The following is a 17,648-nucleotide window of genomic DNA, read 5'->3' as shown; positions in this document are numbered from 1 at the left end:
AGTGGAGTCAGGTCCCTGCCCTGCCACCCTCCAGCCTGCCAGTCCCAGCCATGCATGTTCCTATTTGGCCTCTGGGGCTGACTGCTCCATAGGGAGACCTCCACCCCACGCTCCTCCGCTTCCATCTCCACCCAGCTCCCTCCCTGCCCCCATCTCCACCACCCCCAGCATGTGGATTTTATGAATGAAACTTTCTGACAGTTATGGGGTTGGCAGAGGCCTATTCAGCAAGCCGGGGAATGTGTGAACATCAGGCTTCATTAGAGACTTTTCCCAGTCAGCTGATAGCTCATTAACTTAAAGTGGCCTCTTGTTTTAAAACCTCAGAGACCAGGAGGTGGGGTGTAGAGAATGGGGGGGATGGTTCTCATTGTTCCTCTTGCCTCTCTCCCCCTCTGCCCCCTGTGAGATTAGGTGCCCTTGGAGGGGGGAGAGAGAGAGGCTAAAACAACTTTAATTAGTTATTTTCAAAGATTTTCTCCCCCTTTCTTCCTTTTTTGTGTGTGTGTGGAGCAGGGGGGGTCTCTCAGCTGGGTTTTTCTGCATGGAGGAGCTCACGTCATTATGCTTAAATCCAGCTCCTCCGTCCTTTGTCTCCTGGCCAACAATAGAAGACGGTTTGTAAAAAGCTCCTTCCAAAACTCCTGGAGACTGTCTGAAAAGGAAGATGGGGTGAGGACTCCTCTCTTTCCTCCCTCGGGCACAAAAGTGACAGTCTGGTGCCTATGCCAACAGCTTTCCTGTGTTAGAAACTAGGACCAGGGTAAGTAGGGCAAACAGAGTGTTGATTCCTAAACTGCTGCTCTGTCAGATGAAAAGTGGAGACCCGGACTCACATCACAAAATGTCTGGTAACTGCTTTCTGTGTGGATTTAAGGTCAGGCTGGAGCTCTGGACATCGAGGTCAGTCTTGGGACTTTATCCCAAGTCCTGATCCTCCTCTGTCCTTTAAAGAGATCATAAAATAAGAGCAGCAATAGGACAAACCCTCCTTCATGACCTCACTTCAGAAGAGCCTGAAATAAACAACTAAATTACCGTTATTGTCACCCATAGGGTTGTCTGAGGAAATTGGCTGAGACCAGCACATTTACTTCATACAGGCAACCAAACTACAAACCACAGTGGCTTTCAGCAACTCAAGCTAGATCAAGTTAGCAGAATAGAGAAGGGTCTATCCCCTCAGGAACAACAAAAAATCCAACAAAAATAAAATTTTAAAAAAAGAAAATAAAAAAAACACCACACCAAAACCATGTGTGTGTTCCTTGTCAGCACCAAATGCCAGAACAGTACCCTAGAGCAGCAGTTGCTGCAGCGCCAACCTTCAGCTTCTCTTACGGCACTTTTCAGTACTGCAAAGAAACATTTCTTAAATTCTCTTCATGCCCATCCACAAAAGACATGTGCCTTTGAAGAGGACACAAGTTGAAGTTTTGGTGAGTAGATGAGTTCGTGTGTGAGGCAGAAAAAAGATCAACCATGAGTTATGATTTAACCCAGATATTTATACTTTCTGTAAAACACATTTAACACTTCCTTTGTCTGTAAAAATTAGGAGTTCCCAAGAATTTGGACTAATAGACTGATAGCTCTCAAACTTCATTCTTACATTCCTGCACAGACACAAGAACTGATGAGTTGGTGAACGTTGCAGTTGAAGGGGATACCAAGGAGTAGGTGCAGATTGCCTACCATGGGCTTCATGCACCAGATTCAAAACCAACATATTGGACAATAGGCTCTTCAGGGTAAAGATTTCTACTGCAGTTTTAAGCACTCAATACTGGATTTGGTCAGCTTTCTTACGTGAAACTAAGCAGCTTATGCAATTTCTTACAAACAAGGACCAGCACTCCCTTGCCCCCATTTAAGCACTTACAGGCCAAGTAGAGTGGTTTGGAGTAATCTGTGCTGTGATCGTGTCAGTTCTCATAAGGAAAGTAAGAGCGGCTCCTCCAAAGGGCTGTGCTGTGTACAGCAGCGCTGCTGAAGCAGTGAGCGGGTGTCTCCAATCGGTGGTAGGAGGCACCATGCTCCAGAACTTAAAGACTTTCCACTAAGACTGTAAACCAGAGGTTCTTGCAACATTTTTGTTGCAAGATAACTGTTCTTTTTGGCAAGGGTTATAAGGATGACTACTCTTTCCCTCTATTGTATCCCTTCTCTTCTATTTTTCCTGTCCTAATTTGCCCCCCGTGGTTTGTGGGGATTTTTTAAAGTTAAATATCTCCAACATCCTGTCTTAGAAAGTGAGTGTATTTCGAAAGTAGTAAACATGATTCTTACGTACTAATTAGAGGTGGAATCATGTTCTATCATCAGTTGTCTAATGAGCCTGGCATCTTTGAATTAAATAAACTCTGCAAGTATTCCTTTTTATTGTGCTTTCATTAAAGCAAAGAAGTTTCTTCCCTTGCTGACTGCAAGAATTTTAAAACATAGATTCATTTGTGTTTGTGGGAATTTCTAACTCTCAGCCCTCTGCAACAAAAAACGAACTACATTTTGTGAGGAGTCACATCACTTTTCATTTGCCATGAACTGGTAGACCCAAAGGTTTCCAGGCAAGGCCAGTCCCCAGGTTTTGTTCCATCGTTGTTGAATTTAGAGCAACAAAGCCTTCAGCTCTTCGCTGCAGTCACCACCAGAAACAGCTGTACTCATCAAAATATTGGGGGTTTTTCTCCCCAGGAAAGCTTAAGGCTTACTCACAGGACACTTATTATAAATTTGATTTCATTCTGCTGATAAGAGGAAAACAAAGATAATAGTACTATAAGGTAGACAGAAAGGAGAGCGCGCTACAATACTACGTTTTGGTTATCCCTCAGTGATACCGAAGCATACCAACATCACAACGCACCAAGTACTGCGCGTATACAGTTAAAAGATAAGCTAAAGACATGTTTGAATACAGGTGGGTTTGCAGGCTATGGATCTAAACCCAGAAGCCCACGCAGCCTGCAAAAAAAAGCCTAACAGAGACAAGAGCAGCTCATCAACCCAGGCTCTGGCTCACTGACTAGGACACTGTGCTGGGCAAGCCTACGTTAGACAAGCCAGAAAAGGAAGTGAGAAGGAATTATTGTCTTCCTCGCTTTACATTTGGGTAATGCAAAGACAGAGTACATCTTCTCATGATCAAAACACACATTTACAACAGAACCAGAAACAAAAGCTACCCTGCCTGACTGCCACGTAAAAAAAAAAAAAAAAAAAAGAGTCTTGTAATAAGGAAAACAGGACGAGGTAGAAAAAAAGCCTGGGTTTTTTTAGGTCAGTGGATATACTGACATTATTTCAAACTACAAACTTTATCTACTCCGTATCTTTAGAGCATCATGACTGCAATAAAATACCGTTTTGCTGAAAAACTGCATTCACCACCGCTTTTGGAACATTTTCCATGGCAAAATGGAGGCTGGGCAGAATCTGCAAAGCAGCATGACAGCTCCTATGACGCTAGCAGTTAGAAAAGACTGAGGCAAAGATGGGTCAGAGCATACCAACCAGCAGGCAGCAGAAGTTTTGTGCATAGCAGTGGCATTCAAATAGGAATGGTCATAAGACATACAGCACTGGCATTTTAAGCTTCTTTCCCAGCATGAAAGCTGCATCATGACACGATCCAAATTTAACCTCGATAGGCTCTATGCTGCCACAGCTGGGATGCTCCCAGTACCCGAGGTAGCTAATGCAGGCTTTGCTGAATTGATTTATTTCTTGGCACCGATCAGAAGCCCAAAGTAACTTTTACTTCTCAGTCTAATGCACAATTCCTGCCATATGGAGACATAGGTTGTTGCATTGAGAGACTTTAGCCAAGAGGAGGACCACCTCCCTTGCTGGATGCACATGCAGGAAGAAACACTCCTTACTCAAGAAGTTTGTGATACAAGCGGACTACACAGGAAACATCTAGACAAAGAGATTAAATGACTTGTCAAAGTCACTGGACAAGACAGCGTTCTATCTAGGGTAGGGCTTAGTTGCCCAGTGCCTCTGCTTCTATATTAAGGTGCCCCCTGGAATGGAGCAGCCTGCTACACACAAACTACTCACTCTTTTGAAGATCTTTTTGCTAGTAATGGACCTACTGCAGGACAGTGTGGCACGATCACTCCCTCCATGCACGTGGCACAGACTCCAGGATTAGCACATGATAACCACTGCAACATCACAGGCTGTGTATTATCGCTGTGCTATTCCAGATAAGAAATTCACTTAGGTACTGGCAGCTTCCTTAAGGCAGTAAAAAGATGCTAAAAATCTCCTACCATCAAGCCCCAGGGCTCTAGACTCCTCTCCACCATGAGCACTTTAGGTTCTTCTCCCCCCAAGGATATGAAGAAGGGAAGGCAAACTTCACAGCTGAACCAAAATGCGTGTTCTTGTATGAGCTGTTAACTGCCCTGACACTTGCTACGGCTACAATTATTTGATTTTAGTTCTCTGGGGCTCTGAAAGTGCCCCAGCAGGTACTAGTCTTAGGCTTACAGATACTGTCCCACTCACCTGACTAGGAATTTTGGGGCACTGAGTATCCCAGCTGCCTTTTTTCTTTTATACCACAATGTTACACACTCTCTTCCTTTTTTCCCCTCCCCTCTCATTCGGTGATGCCCAAAAAACAAGCACGGTACCAATCCTTCTGTGTCAGACAGTGCATTGTGTTCATCTTCCGTTGAAGATGAAAAAGTATGTCTCATCCCACAACTGGGTGGAGGAGGAAGATCCTCTGTTCAGTGGAGCATCTCCTGGCTGGTGGGAAGTGACATGCATTCTCTGTACCCAAAACTACAGGAGGATGAACTTTTGACTTCAACCCCTGCCAGGACTGAAGAACTTGAAACTTCTTTGTCTTCTCTCCTTGTAAAACAATCCCTTTTTACTGTGATGTCTGTCTGAAGGTGGCAACGAAGGCTCAGCCTTCTGTCACGGCCCATATCGTTCCAGATTTAGCCTGACATCATCAAAGCTCATGCTGAACTGCCAACTTCTCTCCTTGTTTTCATCAATTTGATGCTTTTTTTCTAAACATATCCATATGTCACAACTCTAATGGCATGCCTTTCCTAGCTGTCTTTTCCTCCTCCACTGTCACTATTTCATTTATGTATACAAAGATTCCTAGATCAAATACAGATCACTCAACATCCTGACATTCTCAAGAGCTGGCTATGAACTCTGATTATCACAGAAAATTTCTCCTAAAACAAGTATGAAACAGTCTATTTTCTCTTCTCAGTAAGACCTCAGCCAGTGTAATCGTGACATGTGGGACCTCCACATGCTCAGCCACTGGACAATACTATGGCATAAGGAGACGGTGAGTCATCGCTCAGAGCTGCAGGTTTCTGCAGGTGTGCTGCACTGGCAGGGGAAGTTGAAGTCATAGGTAAGAGAAAGGTACATTACCAAAAATGATACTGAACTGAGATAGAAGACAATGGTGAAGCATTATAAAACCCAGCACAGTAGTAAAATGCAAAGCGATGCTATGACCTCACTCCCCAAAAGCCATTTAGGGGAGCTCAGAACATGTCAGAGGACAGGGCACCCCAACAGCACAGCCCTTCAAGTACAGAACTGGCAGCAACTGCATAATCAATAAACAACAGTGGTTGGATAATGAAACACTTGCCTGTATCCTGTAGCTAATATGAAGGTAGAGCGGCATGCTTTTTGTTTTAGCCCAGTTCAGGCAGGTTCCTAAAACAGTTAGTTATGAAATTCTACTAGGCAAGAAGAAAAAATACCAGTCACAAGCCTGTTGTCAAAGACAGCACAAGAAAAAAAAAAGGATGCCATGAGGGGACACTGAAAGAAGGCACTAGCACTGCAACTAGGGAACGGGTGGGGAGAAGATTCTTGCAGAAACATCATTATGAGGGATCAGGAAGAAAAGGCCATCTACTTGGTGCCTGTTCTGAAGGATGCAGTGTCACCAAGGAAGAAAGCAGAGACGGAAAGAAAGAAATAAATCAATATGAAGTTCTTTCAGGAATGCAATGAACACAGGGGGTGCCTCTGTTTGGCAGCCCCAGGACACTTGCAGCCCTGGCTCGGATTGTGTGGATATGTTTTTGACTTGTCCCGGTCAGCAGATTAATGGCATTAACGAAGTTTCCATTAGCATTGGAGATTGGGGAGGAGGGTGAAGAGACAGAGGCGTCCAAGCGGAAAGCCACATGACTGCAGAATTGATAAGGCTAAAGATGAAACGGAGCTTCATTGGCAGAAGAGAGGCCAGGAAATGCCACTACAAATTAGCCCCAGGCCTCATTTCTTTTCCCTTCATTATCCAAACCCCTTCAGGAGAAGAATGGAGGAGGTTATGACCCTCTCCCAACACACACATACACAGATATTGAGTGAGTCTCTCTCAATGAACATAGACATGGGTATATCTGTGTGTGTGGTATATTTGTGTATAGGCAACTCTGTATTAAGATATTAAGTAAAAAAATGTATCTGTAATTGCATCAATATATATCTACATATCTGTATGTGTAAGAGCATGTGTTCTCATATCTACATTTGCAGCTAAACCATGTGGTTTTTTTTTTCATATTAGTGAGCTTTTACTGAAAGCAGTGCCATCAAAAGCAAAGACATTGCACAATTCAGTGAAAGTTCCAGCACCTGAGCATGCTGTTAGGCGCCCACAGTAACTTTTATATGACTAGAGTTATTTGGCATATGTAAGTTTCTACATATATGTTTTCCTGCAGACTTATCCTGTACCTGCTTCTCAAGGTCCATGCACAGGGTGTTCTCTGGGGGAACAGACACTCTTCCACATGTATTTTTCTTCTTCTGAGCGTGAGTGTGTATCCTCCAAGTGTGCTTCTGTATTCCACCAGTTATGTAGTTGCTTGTCTGTGTCCCAGCTGCATTTTTTCTGTCCATGAGTTCCTTTTTTAGAAGTCTGCTTACCCCAAATAAGTTCTGGTCTGTGTATGTGCTCCTGTGTGTCTCTGTGTATTTTTGAGTATATGTGTATGGGAATACACATGTCTGCATTTGTGAACATTTTTCTGTAAGTTACACATAAACTCTTCTGTGTAAAAATGTGGACAAGTTTTCCTGCCTGTCCCTGCACATATCAGTCTTGAGTATGTATAAAAAATTTTATTGTGGCTATTGGCCACTTATTGCACCTGAAAATTAATGAATACAGATAAATACAACAGTGAATACTGAGAAGTACTTGTTGTAAGAAACAAAAAAATCCATTATAGAGGTATGAGAACGGAGCAGAGGGTGAGATCCGTTTTAACTGGTCGTTCATATTCAGCAAATTTAGGGAGAGGAAGATGATTTCCTGCATAGATTGAAGAATAACATTTCTCCAAGTCTAATGGCATCTGCGTGTCCTTACTAAGAAAGGTAGGTTATCTTCAAAGAGGCTGTTAGCCATAGGCTACTAACACGAGACAACTTCGCCTAGGGGTAAACAAGAAAACAACCTCCTTCTGCATTTGGAAAACAAAAAGAGGAGAGGAAAAAAAGCAGGGGAAGGATGTGTAAATGGAGCTTTGTGCGATGGTGCTCTGTTATGTGAGCTGTATGTGACAATAGCCCTGAAACCCTATGCGAGCAAACTCATAAAAGAGGTCACTGTCTCTTTAATTAAAGCTCCCTGGTTTGAGGTTAAAAACAAACCCAGTGTTTTATGACCAGGTGTGCGTGTGAAAGAGATGGGAACCCGATCCCCAGCCCAGTGACACAGCAGCAGAGAGGAGATAAGGGAGGAAAGCTTTTTATTAAGGTGTCACTTGAATGCTGCACCAGGCAAGGCAAACGCTGGAGAGGCAGGACACACAAGCCCCCGGGGACCAGGGCTGCGACAGGACAGCACCAGGCAAGAGAAACGCTGGAGAGGCACCACAAGCCCCCATGATGAAGCCTTCCAAACCATCGGGAACAGGAGAGGGGGATGTAGGAGTATCAGCTGAAGAGGGAACTGGAAAAGTACCAAGAAGGTACAGGGAACAATCGCAGCTGTTACCAATCTCTAAGACCTGCAGAGGCAAAGATGATGGTGATAGTATGGTATCTCTTGGTTGGCAAATAACAGAGGAACAACAGCAACTACAGAGCCCTTGTCGGTAGGGCTTGAGAGGGGCCAGCCCTTCATAAAGCGGTCTGCAGGCAAGAGCCTCATATTGTTTGTGGAAACAATAGGGGCTAAACTGATCCTAGCATCTAATAAAATGCCAAACCAAGATAAGGAGCAGAGAGGTTGCACTCTTTTCCTGAGCCTTTCCTGTCAGTGATGTATATATCGCTCAAGACATTCATGCCCACACACCATTACTGACAACAGATCACACTTGGAAACTGGGGCTTCCATTTCCCATATAATCTCATCTTTAGATCTCACTTCTAAGGTAGCTGTCACTATAATATTGAGCTCTAACGAAGTGCCTATATCCCACGGGTCCATTTGGTTATGGGTCCTTTCTTTAAAGAGCCTCCAGCTCTCAGTCCCTATCCCTAAAACTTATCAACAGGAAAACACCAGTCAGTTCTCTTTCATACTGGTACCAAGAGCTACAAATGCCCAGCTTGAAATAGGAGACAATCCAGAACCAAGTCCCTGGTTGCAGGCCACAGGCTCTCCTGGGTAGAAACATAACGCAACCCTCTGTGCCACTGTCTCTGGGCCCTTGAAACCATGTGTTTTGAGACACAAAACCTGAATTCTGACTTCTGCATTGCCAGGATTATCCCAAAAGTTGCAGTGACACAGCTGTGAGATCCTCAGACAGATCTGATACAGCAATTACCAAAAGAAAGCTGAAATGTAACATGGAACAAAAAAACCTCTTGTGAACCTCTCATCTCATTACACAGCTACATAAATAACAGCAAAGTACGTTCTTGAAGTGCTGTATTATGAACAAATGAAAGGCTAACTTGGTATTTTCTCTATTCAAATGTATGTGATTTTCTCTAAAATTGTTTTGTGTTTTTCTTTAAGAAAATGTAGATAAAATTTTAGTAGATACAAACAGAAGACAGTAGAAGGTCAGCACATCATTTAGTGCCTTCAGTGAAAATATCAGAGACCTAAGGACGGGAAAATCAAAATGAGAAACACAGAACAACAAAAAGGATAGAGGAGAGCGCCGACTACAATCACAGAGTGATATTTTATTCACATTTATCAGTCTTCTGGTGTGACTTTTAAGTTTACTTCCAGCTGAGATTAAATATTCTATCCACAAGCTATAGGCAGGGAAATTAAGGCACAGAGAAGTTTGACTGCCACAGAATTAGGAACAGACCAAAGTCTCAGCCTTGTTCAAGGAAAAGATCACTGGAGCAAGCTTCCAACAGCGTCTCCTCCATTTCTCGAGGCTTTTCAGTGCAGAAAGGTGCCTTTTACCAAAACATACCAGTTACTAGGTTTGATCCTAAATAACTGGGTGAAATTCTACAGCCTGTGGTATGCAGCAGGCCACAGATGACAAGCCAATAGTCCTTCTGAGCTTGAAAACTGAAAACTAAAGAATAAATTAATCCCAGGTGTAAATCCACTGGAATCAATTGAATTTTACCAGGAATGGGTTTAAACCAATTATGGTAACCTGCTTGCTAACAGAACACAGACAGGACCCTGAACTACAACTTTATCATTTTTGTTCTCTTGTAATGCACAGAAATACAATGCTCCCACAGTCATGACTGCCCCTCTTCCTTTTACACCTGCTATTAAGTCTGACTTCTAATTTCCAAAGTAGTGGGTACATTCATTGGTGGTATAACGCTTTTATTATCAGTAAAGTTAGACTCAACCGAGTTTACCCCTTTCCAGTTTTACACTCCATCTTTATTCAACAATCTGCACATAATTGTCCAAGCGGACACATACTCTGTAAACAAAACAGTTCAGAAATAACACACAAAATGTAAACAAAGAATGTTTGTCCAGGACTGAGTGATTGAGCAAGAACTTAAAATGCAGATTTGCATTATTGTCTTTGTGACTCAATACTTCACCTGCCAAACTGGAATAACACCACTGCCCTCACTTACCAAGGCCCTAAAACCCAGGAAAGTTTCTTGAGATATTTAGATATAGTCTCGTTCAGGTATTCTTTGCTAAAGGCTTCAAGAAGGAGATGACATCCTTGGGATTAAAGGTATCTATATGAGACCATGCAATATAAATTCAATTCCAAACTCAGCTACAATTGTCTGACTGTAAACAAACCTTTTGCTTTTGTTCTTACATATCCCTTACTTATCAGTTTTTCTAACTACCCTACCCAAACGTTTCCAAGTCTTATGAAGATCTTGTAACATGTTTCTCAAATCCAACACTCTGTGCTTATACGGGTCATTCCAGATGCTTCCATGAAGTAACATTTAGAGAGACATACATACACAGCTTCCGGACACAGAAAGAGCCATGAAGTTGTACAATTGGGGGAAGAGGGGGGTGCAGAGAAAGAGAGCAGAAACTGGTAAAAAATAATATGAAAAAAGAGGAAGAGAATAAATAACAGACTGAATGCGAGTATCATAAGCGCAAAAAAGCTTAGGCCTCCTACAATACACCTTTAATTAAGCAAAGGTCTTGGACTTTGAGAATTACTTTCATAAAAAGATTCCCTCTCTTTTTATTGCAGACTGTTCATGTCTATGTACTGTGAGGGATGATGGTTCAGAAAGTTTCTTCTAATAGTACTGTCAGATAGTTCATCAAGCAAATTGTGGAAGTGCCAAGACAAAACAGCAGTGAAACATCCTTCTAAGGGAGGAGGGTAAGATAATGAAAGGAAAAGGCATGAGAGGAGACTCTTACAAATAAGAAGTGATATATACTGGTATGGATGTGTTTTGCTATTTTTCCTACCCTGCTTTGTAGGGCTGAAAGAGATCAAGACAAGAGAAAGAGAAAATAGAAACTACATAAGAAACTAACAATCTAACTCACTGCATCACCAGCAGAGATAAAGAAGTCATCATCCCGCTCTACTCAGCACTTGTCAGGCCACACCTGGAGTCCTGCGTGCAGTTCTGGTCCCCGCTGTACAAAAACGATGTGGCCAGGCTGGAAGGGGCCCAGAGAAGGGCTGCTAAGATGATCGAAGGACTGGGAAGCTGCCATACGAGGACAGGCTGGGAGAGCTGGGTTTGTTCAGCCTTGAGAAAAGGAGGCTCAGAGGGGATCTCATCACCATGTACCAGGACTTAAGGGGTAGCTACAAAGAAGATGGAGACTCCCTTTTTACACGGAGTCCCATAGAGAGGACAAGGGGGGAGGGACACAAGTTGCTCTTGGGGAGATTCCGGTTGGACACGAGGGGGAAATTTTTCACACTGAGGACAGTCATCATTGGAGTAATCTCCCCAGGGAAGTGGTTGACTCAGCCACATTGGATACTTTCAAGACTCAGCTGGACAGGGTGCTGGGCCATCTTGTCTAGACTGTGCTCTTCCTAGAAAGGTTGGACTAGATGATCCCTGAGGTCCCTTCCAACCTGGGATTCTGGGATTCTGTGATCTTTGCATAAAATTATATGAAACTAAAGCTCTGCTGGGACTACACATCAAGGGAAATTCAGTGGAAGAATACCTCCAGGGAATTCCACGTACTCTGTAGAGGAGAGCTGGAACACAAGGCTGGCAGCATTTACTCTGAGCAAGAGGTCCCTGCTGCAATGCCTCCCAGGCTCCCCATCCTCCTGTCAGGCAGCTCAGGGACAAGGCCAGCGTGTCCCACAGCTCCCTCCCTATTGGTGTGCCTACCCACCTCCCCAGAGAAACTGGGGGGGAACTGGTGTATAAACTGGTGTATGCTCTGTCCCATATGGGAAGGGTGAGGCCTAAGAGACACATTTGGACTCTGAAGCTTTTCTGTGTTCTCCAGCTTGTACATACCCATAGCAACCAAAACGGAGATGCAACAGAGTGGCTCAGAGTTGTGGGAGAGGCCACGAAAGAAACCAACTTATTCTTAAATGCCTCATGAAAAAGACCAAAATATCAGCATCACTTTGCTCCTAGAAAGGAAAGCATGTGTTAACTTCAGCCATTGACTATCAGCTCCATAATCACCAAGTTGCCCTTTGCTGTTTTTTGCAACAAAAGAAAATTAATGTAGTCCCCCACGGACTCTTCTTCTAAAATTCACCTTCTCTTTCTTTCACAAACCTTTTACCCTAGAAACAGGATTACAAAAGTTCCCCTCTACATTTTGTCCAAGAAAGTGAAATAAGATTAAAGTAAAAGCAGGGGCAGCACTATGAAATGATAGGCATCCACCTCCTCTGTGCTACAGCTAACGCACAACACAGGTATCCTGAAACTCTTCAGAGCTAGATAACGACCTGGAGGAGTCACTGTAGAGATCTTGTACTGCTTCCCTGCAAGGGAAAGCAGCGCTGATCTAATAACCCCTTTTACATCTTTCATTCCCCACTCCTTGCTTCGCCCCATTTTTCCTCTGTTCTTTACATTATTTGATTTCACAAACTGTACGAGATAGAGTGAGGCAACCACAAATAGAATTTAAAGGTAACGTTGTCTGAGATATCAAGAGAGCCAGGCTTTCACTCCCAGTGTCTACTACTGGCTTTTTGACAACAGAGTAGAGGCCAACAGTTCTTACCCATGCTAGTACAAGTCAGTTCTCTCCATAACCCAACCCAGTCCCTCTTCCTCTCTTCCTACCTCTTTCTTTTTCTGCTGCCTTTCTCCCCCTCGGCTTTTCCTCATTCCTCCCCATGTCTTTCCTCCACTTCTGTTTCCCCCCTCCCCTATTTCCATTCCAAAAGTTCTCAGTTGAAAGCATTGCCTGAAGCAAGATCACATCTCCAATAAGAGAGGCAACTTCATTACAGTTTAACATAAAAAGATCAGCTGATATTGATCCATAATTTGGACAAGTGCCATGCTATTGACAGGAAGACAAAATAAGTTAGAATGGCCATGTTTCAAAAATTCTGTATGTACACTCAATCACTAGAACAGAAATTGCAGCCGGGTATATAATAACACAGCCGTGTTCTCTATCTCCCCTGTAAATCAATGCTAATATGAAGAAGGCCACAGAAGATGTTGCCAACAGAAAACCTTGAAATTCCAGATTAGGACTTTGGTGGCTTCATGGATAAGAGTGTGTATGCAATGGCAGTGTAATTTAAATACAGAAGACCAAACTCTTTAATACCTGAGAATGCTCTACTTTGAAGTAGTCACTTCTGCATTTAAATCCAAGTTCAGAACAGAAACTGCCCAACATCCTGCCTTAGATAAGTACATCTGCTTTAGTTCACACACCTAGGGGGCCCAGATGGATTACTTTGTGGGGTTAGACAACCATAAGACAATATACCTTCACATACTCAGAGATACACAGAAAAATACATAGGAGCTTTCTATACATTAGTGAACAATCACTCTACTAGAAGGTAATTTCTCCAGAAGTTAGGTGGTGTCAGAAGGGACAGAATATTTCTTCCTGTTACTTTCTACTAGAAACCATTTTGCCAGGCTACTGAAATGCCACAAAACTTCTAGCTCACACTGGCTGTTTCACTAGTAAGGTTACGACTCCCACATAACAGATGTTTCAACTGGTCAGGAAGAAGCAAATACAGCACCAAAATTACAATCCTCTGCCATTTGCACTAACTCAAACAGATATCTACTGTAACAGATACTTATTCTTTCTACAGACCAATTGGTACAGAGACTAAAACAGCCAGACAAGGCATTATCTTGCACACAAGAGAAATTCTTTTTAAGTACTTAACTCTGTTAAGGTCAAATTCCCCCACACACACCTCTACCATAACAAGGTTGGACCCAACCACAGTTCACACGGGAGGGTTACACAAGACTACAGGCCACCAAAGCAATGCTAGCATGCCCAGGAAGTTAGCACTCAAAAAAACTCAGCTGTAAGACACATTCCTCTACCACTCCTGCCTAAAGAACTCCTGTAGCTAATACTGAAGAGATCTTATTTTGTCTGTAAGGCTGCTATTTGAGACCAGCACACCTCACTTAGCAATGCACTGCACACTGTTCCTGACTACGTAGGAATACCAAGTAATTGAAGAGAAATAATACGCATCAATGGCTGGGATTTTTACTAGGATTTATCCCTCCCTGCTTCCTCCAGATTGACATGTAGTCCTCAGCCTTGAAGATGAATGCAAGCCACACAGTTAACTCAAAACTCCATATAAAGTTATATATATGAATATATATCTTTCTTTTCTTTCACTACCCCGTTCAGGAAGCTTCTTTGTACTTTGAAGCAACACACTCATGTTGCTAACATTACATTGTACGAACAGAGTATTTTTTAAAAGGTGTATAGTTATTCACAGAAAGTGTTCACTTTCAAGTTGTTCAGTAAAGCAGACTCACTTCCCGGAAAAGATGCTGTCCCATCAAAACTTTCTATTTCAGCCTTGTTATGAATCCAAACTCCACAAGAGCCTTTATCTCAACAAGCCAAACCTTTCTTCAGATACTCCTGCATTTTCTGAGCTGCAGAAAACCCATGCTGAGGCTTGTGACTCATGCCCAGTATTAGTTTAGTCAGACTATAGACATTTTTGATGCCTGGTTCTCAGTACAATACTCCAATGTTTAGGACACATATGGGAATGGTAGAGGAGGGGATTGTTAACCGCATTTCTATCGATCGCAGGCTTCCATAGACCTACCTGCAGAGGGGCTGTACCAGAAGAAATACTCTAAGAGCCACAGCTCTTCAGATCATCCTTAAACTCACACGAAATCCCATCCACTGAGCTATAACTGCCCTTTTACCCCGCTCTTCCTCCTTCCTTCTGAGCCCATCTGGCTAATAGACCAGAAGTGGGGACACCTGTGCACAAAGCCATTGAAGCTGGGAGATTATTTGGTAACTGGAGGTTTAGTTCCCACCTGAAGCACCTGCTGTTGGCCCTGACTCACATGGGGGGTGAATCCGCCACTGCTGGCCCCTGATTCACCTTTTCATTATTTGCTCTGTTAGCGTCCTTGGAGGGGTATGTAGGGAGCACGGCCTGCCTGCCTCCCATGCCGGGCTCTCCGGGAGCTGAGGCTCCCAGCCTTCTCCCCCGGGATGCTGCAGAGTCGCAAAGCTCCTACTGTGGCCTCTGAGTGGCATCTAGTGCTCAGCTGCTGCGCTGCTCTTCATCAGCAACCCTCAGCAGTTCCTCTGCTCTGCCACACTCTTCAGGCAGATCAGTCCACCTGCGGCCCAAAAACCAGGGGCAAGGACTCAGTCTTGGACAACAAGCAAAATAACTGGGCTACCTCGGGGAAATGAGTGCACTTCTCTCATAAACTGCACGAGTAATTGATTCCACGGGAAGCAACCAGTAGTACAGTAAAACAAAAAAGGGAGTAAACTTATCCTTCTGGTTAACTGGACCATACTGCATGAAGAGGATATCATTTCTATATAGCCTCAAGTAGAATATGGCAAGTTCTATTTAGCAACATTTCCCCTCCACTTTTTACAGTGGTTTTACTAGTATGTGCCTGTGGAAACCTAATTGAACTTACTAAGCATTTCTCCAAAGGCTGTGCCTGCTCCCAGGTACTGCAACTTCTGATCACTGCTGCTCAGAATGAATTTGTCTCCTAACCCTAATTTTTCAAACTCATTTTCCCTCTTCTCCTATGTGCCAGTCATAGAGCAGAACCCTCCAAGAGCAGGACACCAAAAGAAGACAAGGAACTGAGTGCGCACCAGGGAATATTTTCCAGATATCAGAAATAACAGCCATCAGAATCCAAAAGACACAAACTGACTGGAGCTCTCGAGGGAACTCCTGAAGGCAGCATCCTTTTTTTAAAAAAATATTATTTTTTTTTACTACATGATTTACTCAAACACAATTTATATTTTATAGTTTAATCAGGATGCTCTGCAGACAGGTACATTATCCCAGCTGATTATGCTGCTTCTTTTCAGTCTGCCCAAGATGAAGTGGTTGGATATATTACAGAAGAGCTACATAATTATGTAAGAAGACTGTAGCTTTTTAATACACTTTCCAGTAACAGATCTCAAAGTGTTTTAAGAAAAAAAGGTCAGACGTTGCTTGCCTTACTTTGTCCATCTGTGAAATGAGGATAATACTTAAAGCCAGAGGGAGGTGAGGACCAGAGCCCAAGTGTCCTGTGCTCTTTCCAGCACAGAAATGGTTAGATTTTTTCCCATTACATCCGAACAAAACAAATGCATCCTAACAAAAAATATTAGAGATAGCAATAAGACAGAGTGCTTAAATCTTGTTCTGATTCTTCCCATATTTTAGTTCTGCCAACTGCAGAAGTTGGGCATTTATTATGTAAATTCAGAGACATGTTCACATATAGCTATATGCAGCATAATTGGCCAGTTCTTAAAAGTCCTCTAAATTAGGGAAAGCCTTCACACTTGAATTCTGGCTGAGTGAGCTGCTACAAATAATAGAAGACAAAAATTGCTTTCACATATGAATGCAACAGAAGAACAGATCCTGTCAATATTTCATCTATAATACACATGACAAACTAACAAGCTTCCAATAAATTAAATTTGAAGCAGTTTGGCCTTGGCCTGGCAAACTGTCCAGTATCTGCGTTGGCACACAGCTGAGAAGAAATATTCTAGGGTCAGAAAGTTCTTGGTAGTCGGGCCTGCATTACAAGGAAAATGCAGCAAATCTCAGCGGTATTGATGCTGCAAATGTCAGTTGCTTCAGAACAACACAACATCCGTTGGTAGCAGACTGCTGTCCAAGGCTAGAAATAGTGCTGAGAAAGCCCTGTATCACACTTGCCAAAAGATAAAAACCAGCGTGCACTGTGAGAGTCATACGCAGTGACTAAGACCCAGCCTATTAGTGAGCTCTGACTAGTTACACCCACAAGCCGCTCGGAAAAGCTGTCCAATGTAGAACACACAGCACTTACAAGATCTGCACCCAGGACAGCACGTGCAAATACTTTGCAGTCTAAAAGCTCCTCCTAGCTGTGGGATCATCTGACATTGCCAGCTGGCAAGTTCTTTTTGCTATAACTAACACCAACTTTAGGATTACTTTCTCCGCTGGCTCCAGTACATCACCATCCCATATAACAGTATCAAGGGGCTTTTGCAGAACAAAAGCCTCTTCAGGGCTCTCAGTATCATCCCCTTACTGCTCCTTTACAGTTGGCCAAATTGAAGGAGCAACTCAAAACCTGGCCCCTTATAGACGAGCTTTGCTCAAAATATTGAAATCAGACCGAAAAAACCCTTTGTTTCCCAATTATTTTGTTTTTTCACATCCTCAGAAACGCTCCTAAGTAGAACACTTCGAACTGTAGGATGAGTCAGGGAACACAAATTCCTGATTCCTTTTTCTGGAACAGACTCATACTGAGGCTTTTGGAAATACATGTCACCTTTCTGTGCTCCAGCCTACTGTGTATAATATTATAAGACTCAACTGAAAGCACAGCGAGTTTTCTGACAGAAAGATGACAGACAAATTGTTCATTTACTTACTATTCATGTACTTCGCTATGTATTTTTAGATAAATTGCTCATTTCTCTGTCACCAAAAAAAAGTTTTTATACCTGTGAACACTAGAAAGCTAAATAAGTCACAATACAGGAATGAAACAGA

The 17,648-nt window shown here is 43.0% G+C and overlaps 1 long non-coding RNA gene across 1 annotated transcript in view; it reads right to left on the bottom strand.

Annotated features, from left to right (window-relative positions):
• Positions 1-17,648, bottom strand: part of LOC142063642 (uncharacterized) — a 295,850-nt gene that overhangs the window by 274,137 nt on the left and 4,065 nt on the right. The gene's annotated exons all lie outside the window — the stretch shown is intronic.

Source organism: Phalacrocorax aristotelis, chromosome 12 (genome assembly GCF_949628215.1).
Source record: "Phalacrocorax aristotelis chromosome 12, bGulAri2.1, whole genome shotgun sequence".
Taxonomy (NCBI): domain Eukaryota; kingdom Metazoa; phylum Chordata; class Aves; order Suliformes; family Phalacrocoracidae; genus Phalacrocorax; species Phalacrocorax aristotelis.
The sequence above is the reverse complement of the archived record's forward strand: the minus strand, read 5'-3'. Positions and strand labels throughout refer to the sequence as shown.